At 38.2% G+C, this 12,548-nt stretch overlaps 1 pseudogene; it reads right to left on the bottom strand.

Moving 5' to 3' along the window:
- Positions 1 to 10,519, bottom strand: part of LOC101590358 — a 27,689-nt pseudogene extending 17,170 nt beyond the window's left edge.
- Between the last annotated feature and the right edge of the window lie 2,029 nt (positions 10,520 to 12,548).

Below are 12,548 nucleotides of genomic sequence, written 5' to 3'. Positions count from 1 at the left end.
GGCTGGGGAGATATCTCATAGTCTAAGTGCTTGCCTGGCAAGCACAAAGACCCAGATTCAATGCCTGGTAGTACATGCCATGTGGCCCCTAAACCCTGGGCTATGCCATGCTGGAATGGGTGTGGTGGTGCATGCCTGTAATCTCTGGGCTGGGGAGGCAGATACAAGAAGATAATTAAAAGTCTGAGCTGCATAGAGACCTTGTACAAGAAAGAGAGAGAGAGAGAGAGAGAGAGAGAGAGAGAGAGAGAGAGAGAGAGAATGGAACAAAAGAAAAAGAAGTTGTACATTCTTGGGCTCCCCCTGCCTTGAAAGCTTATTACATGTTTACTGAGGAAATTCTGTGTATCATGAAAGCCTAGCCAGGAAACAAAAACCAATAGGGTAGGTCAAGAGTCTCACTGGTATGAGAACCTGAAAGAGTAAATAAGATTAGAAAGATACAATAGATACCATAAAGGGGAAAGAATTTGTTCAATGGGAAGGAAAAACTGAGATGAAGAGAAGGACAAAAGAAAGAAGGGGAAAAGATATATTTAGGAATATACATAGGGTAGTTCGGTAACTGTACTGCCAATTTCTGCTGGTCTTTTGAAAGAAGTAGTTAATGCTTAAAATTTTTCTCTTTTTGTTCTTATTTTTTTCTTTCGAATATCTTATAACTTTTTTGTTTTTTTTTTTTCTTTAAAGCAATCTTGCACAATCATATCTGGTAACCTCAACAGAATTTAGGTTACCAGATATGATTTGACAAACAACAACCAAATTTGACAACAACAACATACAATACAGCAACAATTGTTGAATTCCTATTACTTTGTTTAGTGCAATTTTGTATCATTTCTAATGCTGTTTTTTTCTATTACCATTTTCAAATATAGATAGATAGATAGATAGATAGATAGATAGATAGATAGATAGAGAGAGAGAGATAGAGAGAGAGAGAGAGATAGATAGATAGATAGATAGATAGATAGATAGATAGATAGATAGATGAATTCCAGGAAGCTCACACAGTTTGTTTTTGTAACTTAAGTGTCTTTTGTAATAAACATGATTCTGTTGTTCATTCATAACATACTGACTATGCATACTCTAATTTAACCAATTTAGAAGGAACTTATCAGATTTTCTTGTATGATTACTATTAGGAAGAATCTACACACTGTAATTTGTTGTATTACCTGATACATTTCTTGTAAGTCACTGGCAATTAGCTATCAAGTTTAAGTAGACATAACTTCTGAGACATCAGTTTTGTTTTTTATACATTCTATGTATGTATTTGTCAGTATTTGCATAGAAAAATGTGTAAAAGATGCTGATGGTTAAATTGTTGCCTGAACCATGCTTCCATAATTAGGGAGATTCATTGAATAAGTTTTTGTATTAAAAGAAAAGGAGACTTTAATGAAGAGAATGGATTTCTGGGGTAACAAAAGAGCTGAGAAAGCAAACAGCAGTGAGGGGGGCAATCCAGAGATGCACAGCAGGTGGAGGCCACCCACTGTGATAAAAGAGATATAATGAAGTTTGTATTTCCAGCAGCAGTGGAAATGGAGCCACAGCTGGCCTTACTGCCAAGGGCGGGATTTGCGAAGCTGCACGCAGGCAGAAAGGAGACAGACACCCTGGATGATCCCGTCCACCGTTAACTGCTCACCACAGCCAGAGCCAGGGGAACCAAAGCTGTGAGACTAGTGCCTCTTGAAACCAAGAAGAGCGGGAGAAGGAAAAGAGGGCACACAGCCCTAGGATGCTTACGTCACTTACTTGACTACTGTATGGCGGGTGGGAAAGACTGGGCTGGGTCTGGTGGCATAACAAGGGAACAGGGAATGAGTTTGCCCATTTACATTTTGGTAGAAAACATGAAATGTTTCCTTTTCGTATTTTTACAGGAAAATAACCAACATATTTTAGACTGAGTAAAACATTCTGTCTCTTGCTTTTGAACTACATACTAGATTTATGAGTGTCACACGATTTATCATTATAACTGTAACTTTAGTTCTGTGCAGACACTTGGGGGCAGGGATCACAATTTTACTCTGACTTACCCCAAAATTAAGCATTCCAGTGTGATGTCATGATGTTCTACTGTTGTGTACACACACCTACCTGCCCACATTTTAACTAAGAGAAAAATGATGAAACATGAAACTTGAGAGTACAAGAATTAGCTATGGCAACGGTGAACATAAATTGTTCCAATGTTCTGTGAGTGCATAAAACTCAAACTTATTCAGAAGACATTTTTAGAATAGAAAAACATATTTCTTGATGGAAGATCTATTACAATGGCCTTAGAATTTGTTTCCAAAGCTATTTTGGTAAACAGGCCATATCCCAGCTACTGAGAGATTTGTTAAAACAGATTGAATAAGACAAAGTAGAATATATGACTATAGGCACAGAAATACTACATAATATATCACAGATATGAATATATCACAGATCATATGCAGAAGTGCACAGGGACCTGCAGGGTGCACGGGCAATGCCAGCTGGCTCGTGCTCACTTAAATTAGGAACTGCATATCTGCATAACCATTCAGGGTATATTATTCTCCTTCATCTGATCTTGAGAAAATAATTTGGTGATAAAAAAAAAAAGACAGACTGATTAAACTGCATCTGGGTTAACTTTCCTAAATAGCAAATTGGCAGGCAGCCTAGAAACAATGTAAATTCTGCTTAATTAAAATTACAATCACAGTTTATTTCTTTTGTACCTTGCTGGCTACTAAGAAATACAATTTCAATTGTTGTATGGTAAATGTAAAAAGGCACTATGCAGCAAACATGCCCAGAAATACCCATAGATGGGACTGGAGATAGCCATGTATGAGGACAGGTGGCTGAGAGGAATAGACGGAGAAGGTGTTGAACCCCTGCAGAGGTCCCACATACTTAAGTAAAGTAGTGTTTTATTGAAAGGGTTAAAAATACGCTTATCAAGAACACGTCACTCTGAAAGGTAAAATAGTTAATCAGTATGTCAAATACTGATAGAAACACTTTTTGGTATAACATTTACTACCTGAAAGTCCGCATATAATAGTTTATTTATATAAATATTTTTTCTGCAACTATTAATTTAGAACTCATTTGTAAGAAAAATGACAATGTAATCTTTTCTCTAGCATCTTTGTTTGACTTCAAGTGTGTATGTTAGTGTGACCTTAAAAGTTTAAAACTCATAATTTTGACTACTAGCATGAAGTCAAGTCTAGTAGTAACTCTGAGACCATGAGATGATAGAAAAGTTAGGAAGAAGATATGGTGGTAACAACAAAGTTTCTACTTTAGGATCAACCCTGAGGGATCAGGAGTACACTTCTAGGTATTTCTAGAGATCAAAAAGGTGTGGACTTGGGGTTTGTCTCTATTCCTGGCCTCTTTTTCTCTGGCTTTCTTCCCCAGCTCTACCTCCCAGGTACCATGATCCTAGCAGGTTGGCCCCACCAACACTTTCCACCATATTCTCTTCCTTTGGAGTCAGCCAATAATGGATTGAACCTATGATCAAAATAATTAACTCTTCCTTAAATTTGTGGATGTTGGTTACTATATGTCAACAATGGGAAAGCTAATTAAAACAAAAGGGCCTGTGAGAGAAATATAAGATGTCGAATACATAGATAAAAGCTTGACTTGCTCTTTCTTACAGTATCTCAGAGGTAAGCATGCTTCAGGATGAAGATTCTAGAAGGTGTATTGGAAACACACCAAATTAGATAATCAACAAAAGCCTTCTCTCTTATTTTGAGAAGCTTGTGGAAGCAGATGACCGCAGAAGTTGTGGATGCCATTCTGGGTAATAGGTGAAGAGGTTCTGTGCCAAACACAATGATAGGAAGTACAAACAATGGTTCCCATGAAACAGAATGTTCACCTGCTACTGAATAAGGATATTCCTGTGATGTATGCAGAAATATTAGAGAAAGAAAGTGCACACCTGTTTGGGGTTGCAGAAAGAATGCTAATTTGAATACTCTTGGCTACTATCTGAAAGGAAAAGAATATTCTTGGAGTGACTAATAATACTGTCTGATCAGCTAGGGCCCAAAATGATTAAGTGTCTATAAAGATTCCAGATCTCTCTAAAAAGACTATGTCCACCCATATATTGTGACAAACTCTCTTTAAAAAGAAGGGAAAAGAATTACAGGATCAAGTTGCCTAAGATGCAGCATCCTGTTATTCTACATGTTCTACAACATAAAAAAAGTCAATCAGAGTATAGTTCTGAAGGAAGAGCCTCTATGAAAATTAAGGAAAAGGCCACAGAGTATACTACTAAACCCATGGCCAAGAGAATGGAAGAGGAAGAACTATCAGGGAAAGATGCAAAGAGACAGAGGCTATCCCCTCTGAGAACTTGTACCATGAGTCTGAATCTAGTAAATAAATAAATAAAATAAACAAAGTTTTATTTTTAAAAAAGTCAGATTTGAGGATTTTGGGCTCTGGAGATAGCTCAGTGGTCTAAGCACCTGCCTGGCAAGCACAAAACTCCAGGTTCAATCCCTGGTACTGCATGCCATGCTGGCCCTGCACTGAGCCAGCCACTGAAACCTGCCATGGTGGCGCGCAACTGTAATCCCAGCTCTGGGGAGGCTGAGACAGGAGGATCACTACAAGTCTGAGCTGCATCTGAGACCCTATAGCAAATAAATAAATAATAAATAAATAAATAAATAAATTTTAAAAGTCAGATTTATACATACTATAAATAAAGTTACAAACAACCAGTTTAGGAAAAGATTCACAATAGATATTAGAGAATTAGCTTTCAGTAAATTTCTAAATGTAGAAAAACAGCAAGGACTATGAACAAAGAACACAGAAACAACTAATAAGCATACAGGAAGTTGTCAGTCCACTGTTGCCAGAGGCAATGGGTATTAAAACTAGCAAAACAAAACTTGATATTGTCAAAATATTGTGCAGATCAAATCACCATACATCACACCTGATGCTCTCGCTTAACGTGCATTTACTGGACAGCATTCAAGGGATCAGGGGCAGAAGAGGTGCTCTGGAGCGCTACATAGCAACCTCCTAGAGCCCAATTCCTGTGTCTGCAAAAAGGGCTTTGATAGATCTTCAAGCTATGATCTTTTACGCTGCAGAATTAGGAGAATGTTAACCTAAACCTCGGGGATGGAATTTGAGACCAGAATGCAGCAGAAACATGACATGTTCAGTACTTGCTAGAGCTTTAAGTTGCTTCTTAATGTTCAAGGTTGGGCAGAATGCCAGCACCTTTCTTAGGAGTCAGGAAGGTGCAATCTATGCTTTGCACTCACAGGCTCATGTTTTGGAACTTACCAAAGGATTTATTCCACCCTTGTTTGTGATTGAGAAAGCTCTAGTATCTCAACTGGCATAAGGGGGTGAGAAACCAGGGTCCAATACTTAAAGATGACAAACACTGATTACCCTAAACATAGGTCCTCTACTTGGCTTCCAGGAAGTTTTGCAGTAGCCCAGTCATGTCTTTAAGGAGCTACAGGGTATCAGTCTTGGATATTTGAAGCCTTATCTTTCATAAAGGTTGGCAAGCTAGAGTATGGGGAAAGCAGTAGTTTCATACAGAGCCAACAGGGGTTTTAATTTTTAGAGCTGTTTTGAAGGACAAGGACTGTTCTCTGACAATGTTCCATGGACAATGCATGACTCCAAAGAGGAATGACTGCAATCTTCCATGTCTATCCAAATCTCTCTAGAAATCAAGCCAAAAGCTTGATAAAACAACAAGCACAGTGAAGGCTGTAGCATCACCCCAACCTGAGCAGGCTGTGTGGTTTGGACCATGGCTATTTCTGTGACACAGGTGGATATGGGGAATGAGTGGTCACAGAGGCCTTACAGAGCTCTTCAATGTGTTTATAATCCTGGTTCCCTGGTGCAACCAAGAGGTGAAAGAACTGCATGAATAACTTATCTACATCTGTTGCCCCAAGCTCTCAGTAGGAATGGAACAGTTGGAAGCTGAATTAATTTAAGGAAAATAAAGAATCACTATATTTTTTACCAAAAAGTAACATACAAAACTAAATTCCAACCATATTTTATTCCACTATATCTTTTAACACATTATGTCATATTTTGGGGCAGGAGTGCTACTATATTAAAAGTTTTTCTGTGACTTGCTAAAATTTTACAGTGAATTCAAGCTTTGAAAATGAAACCAACCATGCTTCGGGTAACTGTATGATATGTGCCTGAGGTATGCTTTATAGTCTTTTTAAATCTTAGTTTTTGCAAGTATAAAGTAAGAATCATTATTAATCATTAGATTACTGAGGCAATGTTTATACAGCAATTAACACAGCACTACAAATCAGTAGTTCTTGTGCTTGCTTCGGGAGCATGTATACCAATTGGTTGTTCTTAAAGGTGTGTTAAGAGTAGTATTCACTGTAAAGAAAACTAAGAAAAAAAAAGAGAAAATAAAAGAAGACCTACAACTCAATGCCCTTAGCATGGTGCTTATTTTGGATAATTTCCTTTTGTGGTAGATTGGGTTTTACTTCTTTTTTTGTATTTTTATTCTTTCAATACAGGGTCTTGATATGTTATTCAGTCATAGTGATTCTCCTGTCTCAGCCTCGCAAATGCTGGGATTACAAGCATGCACCAACACACCTGGTTTCAGGCCCAGCATGACGTATGTGCCTGGGGTTTTGGGGCCCACAAGGCATGGGGTCCTGGGGATCAAACTCGGGACCTTGCCCTTCCCAGGCAGGTGCTTAGACTGCCAAGTTATCTCCCCAGCCCTTGTTTTTACTTTCAAGCATAGTTTCCTTGCATTTTTGTGTCAGTTTATGGTGGCAGAGACAGATCAGTATCTTAACACAGTGCATGGTAATTTCTGAAAGTTGCAGTAATGAATTAAGCAATGTATTGTAACTCTTTGGTGCTTTTTTCTATCTTAGCCTTATAATACAGTGATGTTTTCAAATAGTTAAGAATGTTCTTTTAAAAACTTTTAAAAATGGTTTTTCAATAAATGATACAGATTTTCATTTTTGAGTTATTACACTATTATTTTAAAATACGTCAAAAGTGTGACTAGATAACTTCAAATATATGAAAAATATTTCTCAACTCATTATTCAACACTCCATTTTTATGTATTTCTTTATTATTGATAATGCACATATATAAAGTTTTTACATGAATTTTACTGAGAAGCCAGTTGCCTCATATTTTTTTGTTTTTAATTAATTTTATTGAGAAAGAAATAGGAAGGAGACAGTTTCAAAACAGCTTAGTAGGACAATGACAATAATTAATACACTGCATATTGTTGTCTTTATTGTATTCATAGTACAAGATGTAGACATGATATCTTACCTAGACACTATTAGTACAGGTCTTTCTTCTTTTTTTTTTGCCCTCATTCTTTTTTTTTTCCCATAATTTTATTGAGAAACAAATAGCAATGAGATAGTTTCAAATCAAATTGGTGGGACAGTTTCAATAATTAACACGTTGCATACATTCCTCCTAGTGGTTAATTGCTGTACAAGATGCGGACAGATATAGTTACAGCCTCTTAATGAATAAAGGGATTTGTTCTAATGATGTTTGTAAATAGAATATCATGTTTGCCTCATATATTTAAAAGTCAGTTTCTCCTCTTTTGGTCTCTTCACAAATAAAATGGCAATCGGCACATGGAATTGCTAGCCAGCCTGAGATTCTTGAAACCTGTGGTTTTTCACTTCAAGGATTTTTCTCATATTCTTTCATATCCCAGTGATGTTTTTGCTCTACCAAGAGTCAAATCACTGCTTTCCATTACGCTCATTTTGTCCTTTCCCAGACGGCACTCATTTCTTCCCTGGCATTAGTAAGAGATTGACTCAAAAGTGGCTCATGTAGCTTATCTTCTTAACTCAGTACCTGTTTACAATTTTGGTGACATGGACAAGAGAAAACGAACTAATTTAAAAACACATGCCCTAAAATTGAAAGAAAAATACATGCTATGAATGGGGATAAATTAGGACAATCTCCAAAAGAGAGGCTCCATTGCTCTGAGGGAAATACAGGGCAAAGGCAGCCCAGCCCTTCTCCTCCTCCTCCCATTGCAGCTTGAGTCTGTCAGCAGGGGACTGGTGAGGCCTGGCCCGCCTGCCTTTGGGTTAATGATAACTACACTCCAGCAAGAACCACTTCCTCCACAGTTTTAGAGTCTCAATAACAGCACAGACAAAAACACAATCGTTCTTGGACCCTGGATTACTCCCTTTTCTTCTTTTTTTCTTTTGAAATAAACTTTTATTAGTGTATGTCTACAATATATTATAGTTATAATCATGTGATATATATATATATATATATATATATATATTTCACTTAATATTTTGTGTTAAAGATTCAGGCATCCTCTTTTCTGCATATAACGTAGTTTCTTCTTTAAAGTTGAATACTGTGTATGTTACTATATATGTTGTGTTATATAATATATAATTATATATATTTTTCATTTTCTTTGCCCATCCACTTTGTTGGTTTGTTTCTATAGAAAAGTATCATTTTGTTACAAAGAGTCTCACAAAAAAAGAAAGTATCTCAAGAAAAGGAAGCTAGAACTCTCCACCTGCAGAACTGGGAAGACAGGGCAGTGTGAGCTGCTTAGCTCATTCGGGGTCATTGTGAAGGTGTGAGAAAAGAACCAATCGAAAAATGACAGATGTTATGATAGGAGCCCAAAGAACAGGGGGCCCTGGAGATGCGGCCACCCCTTCCAGAGCACTTAACACTAAATAGGCCCTCGGCATGTCGGGATTTCATCTTAAGGCTGCATCGCTTCCATCCAGACCTGTACTCTTTATGACTTAAAACTAAGACTTGTGGAGGGGTGGGGAGCGTGGTTGCTGCTAGAAAAGTTTCCCCAGAATAGCTGCCCTGCACTCAAGGGCCCTGGCTCCTCTCTAGTCCCTGGGGACATTTATATTTAATATATTTTAATATAAATATGCAGAGAAAGAAAAAACATAAAATCTGAGTTAAAGGGAAAAAAGTAGGGAACATGGCGCGAAGCCTGAGCTGGAGAGGGCTGCTTAGGCAAAACTTGACCTTGCCTTTGACCCCTTTTGGCTTCCAGCTTCTCCTCTTCTGTCACCTCTTTCTTTTCTTCTGGTTCTTTCTCTTTCTCATCTTCTGTTTTAACTCTTTTGGCTCTCTTGAAGTTGGAAGAGTTCTTGCAGCCACCTTCCCCTTCCTCATCTGATTCAGAGAACTCTTCCTCACAGGCAATTTGTTTGCCAGAGGAACAGACTGAGATACACTTGTCAGGGTCTTCTGCGCCTCACCACTATGTTTCTCAGGAATGGTATCCTCAGGACTCACCTGCATTTGGACCCAAGGTGCATGGGGAAGCTTTCTCAGATTCTCAAAGAGCCGCTGTTTGATCTTTTCCAGGTACTCGTTAGTGTTCTGGTTAGTCATATTGGAAGGACTGATGTGAAGTTTGAAATCTGGTCCAAAGTATTTAAAGTAGTCATTGTATGGGAGTTCATTAGGGATCTCTGTGTCTAGAGCCACAGCTGTTTTATATGTCCAGCACCAGGCAACATTACAAATGGAGTAACTACCTCCTCCCAGAATCAGCATCGACAGATTGAAGCTTTTGACAAGTTCCACACATTTGACATGCCCTTTGATGGTTAGATTGAAACAACCCAGCCAATCCCCAGAGAAGGAGTCTGGCCTACACTGTAAGACCACCGTATGAGGCTGGAACATTTCTATTACTTTGGACATGAGCGTCTTGAAAATGGCATCATAGGACTCGTCATCAATCCCATCTTGGAGTGGATAGTTAACAGCATAATACTTGCCTTTGCCAGCCCCAATATCTCATAGGTCCCCAGTTCCTGGGAAGTACTCTCCGTATTTATGAAAGGACGCAGTCATGACCTGGTCTGTGGTATAGAAGGCCTCTTCCACGCCATCTCCTTGGTGAATATCAATGTCAATATACAGCACTCTCTGGTGATACTTCAGCAGTTCCAGGATGGCCAAGACGATATCATTGACATAATAGAAGCCAGATGCCTCAGACTTCTTTGCATGGTGCAGGCCCCCAGCCCAATTCACAGCGATGTCCGTCTGCTGCTTATTAAGTTTCACAGCACTTGCTACAGAGACATCAGTGGACAACTGACAGAATTCAAACAGGCCACCAAATACTGGACAGTCCTCACCAATGTTGAATCTCTGCATCTGCTTGCTGTACTCAGTCATGTTACCTGGATGGATGGAGTGCAAGAATTTAATGTAGTCCTTGCTGTGGTACTTGGTCATCTCCTCAGCATCAGCCTTGTGAGGATAATAGATTTCCATCTTTTGTTAGAGGCCATAGTTGAGCAACAGATTGTGAGTCATGCAGATTCGGTGAGGCTTCATTGGATGGATTAGGCCATAATAGTAATTGTCCATAATAGTAATTGCCAACATCCCCATCCTTCCTCCTGGTGCCCTGAGTCTGTACCATCTTGCTGCCTCCAGACCCTCCCATCAGCCAGTCCCTTCCCATCTACTTTGTATTGATGTAAACATGAATGTATGTATATTACTATAGTACAATTGATATCTATCTTCCTTGGGAATACATCAAGGAGAGGTATAACTGGATGAAATGCATTTATATTTTTAGTTTTCTGAAGAATCTGTATGCTGATTTCCATAAAGCATGTCCTAGTTTACATTCCCAGAAACTATGTAAAAGCTTTCCTTTTCCCCCACAACCTAATCAGCATGTGGTGCCCTTGATAGTAGCCATTCTTACTGGAGTAAGATGGACTCTGGGTTGTTTTGATTCATGTTTTCCTAATAACTAAAGATGCTGAAAAATTTTTGCATACTGATTACTCATTTGTGCTTCTACTTTTGTGTTAATAACCAAAGAAAAGGTAGGAAGTATCACAATCCCTGATCTGAAATTATACTATAAAGCTACTGTGATAAAATCAGCATGGTACCGGCACAAAGACAGACCTGAGGATCAATGGAACATTTAGAAGATGCAGACACAACTACAAGCACATTCAGCCACCTTATCTTTGACAAAGGGATAAATATGTTCATTGGAAGAAAGATAGCCTCCTTAATAAATGCTGCTGGAAATACTGGCTTTCCACATGCTGACGGCTTAAAAGGGACCAATATCACCATGCACAAAACTACAGTCAAATGGATCAAGTATTTAAATTTTAAATCTGAAACGCTAAGTCTGGAAGAGAAGGTAGGCAGAAGCCTTAAGGACATAGGGGTAAGTAAAGATTTCATGAACAAAAATCAAACTGCATGGGAAATACTTCAAAGAGTCAACAATTGTGATTTCATTTTTTAAAAAAGTTTCTGCATGTCAAAAAATTACCAACAGAGTAAAAAGAAAATCCACCAAGTGAGAAACAATTATAGCAGACTGTCTAATAGACAAAGGACTCCTATCTAGAACATATAAAGACTTTTTTAAAAATCAGGTGTCCAAAATTCAAATACCCAATCCAAAAATAGTCATCTGAAATGAATAAACACTTCAGAAATGAAGAGATACAAATGGCAAATAAATATATGAAAAAATGTTCAACGTGGCTGATCATTCAAGTGATGCAAATTAAAGCAATGCTGAGATACAATCTTATACCTGAAAGAATGTTGAGAAGTCAAACAATAGCACATGCTGGAGAGGCTGTGGGGATAAAGGAGCCCTTCTTCACTGTTGGTGTGAGTGCATAATGGTACAACTGTTATGGAAATCAGTACGGAGATTCTTCAAAGAGCTAGCATTGGAGGTCCCACTGAAGCCAGCTATTCCTCTACTAGGTATTTTTCCAAAACAATTGATATCATTATACTAGAGCGATATATGTGCACCCATGGTTTTTTTCCCCCCCCTGTGGTACCAGGGATCAAGCTCAGGACCTTGCATTTGCCAGGAAGACACTTCTGCTGCTCAGCTATATCCCTGGTCCTGCACCCATGTTTATAGCAGCAAATTTATCATAGTCAAATCTTGAAAAAAAAAAAAAAAACAAATGCCCATCAATTGAGGAATAGATAAAAAGATGTGGTATTTTTACACAATGTAGTATTATTCAGCTATTAAAAAAAGATATATTCAAGGCTTTTGTCGATAAATCAATGTAGCTAGAGACTGGTAAGTGAAATAAATCAGATCCACATGTGCAAACATCCTATTATCTTGCTAGTGTGAGAACCTGAAAGTAATTAAAATTTAAAAGGTACAACAGGGAAAGGGAAATAAATTGTTCAATGGGAAGGAAAAACTGGGATAAGGAAAAGGTCAAAGGAAAGAAGAAGAAAAGATATATTTAGGTATATATGTAGGATAGTTTGGGAAATTGTATTGTTGATTTCTGCTGGACTTTTTAAAATGTATTTAGTACAAGGTTTACAGGGTCTCACTAAACAGATCACACTCATATTGATTGTCCTGTTTTCAGCCTCCCAAGCACTGGGATTACGCGCCACCACACTCAGTCTCGGTCACTGTCTCA

Source organism: Octodon degus, unplaced genomic scaffold (genome assembly GCF_000260255.1).
Source record: "Octodon degus isolate 3935 unplaced genomic scaffold, OctDeg1.0 scaffold00086, whole genome shotgun sequence".
Classification (NCBI taxonomy): Eukaryota; Metazoa; Chordata; class Mammalia; order Rodentia; family Octodontidae; genus Octodon; species Octodon degus.
This window is presented reverse-complemented; position numbering and strand designations above follow the sequence as displayed.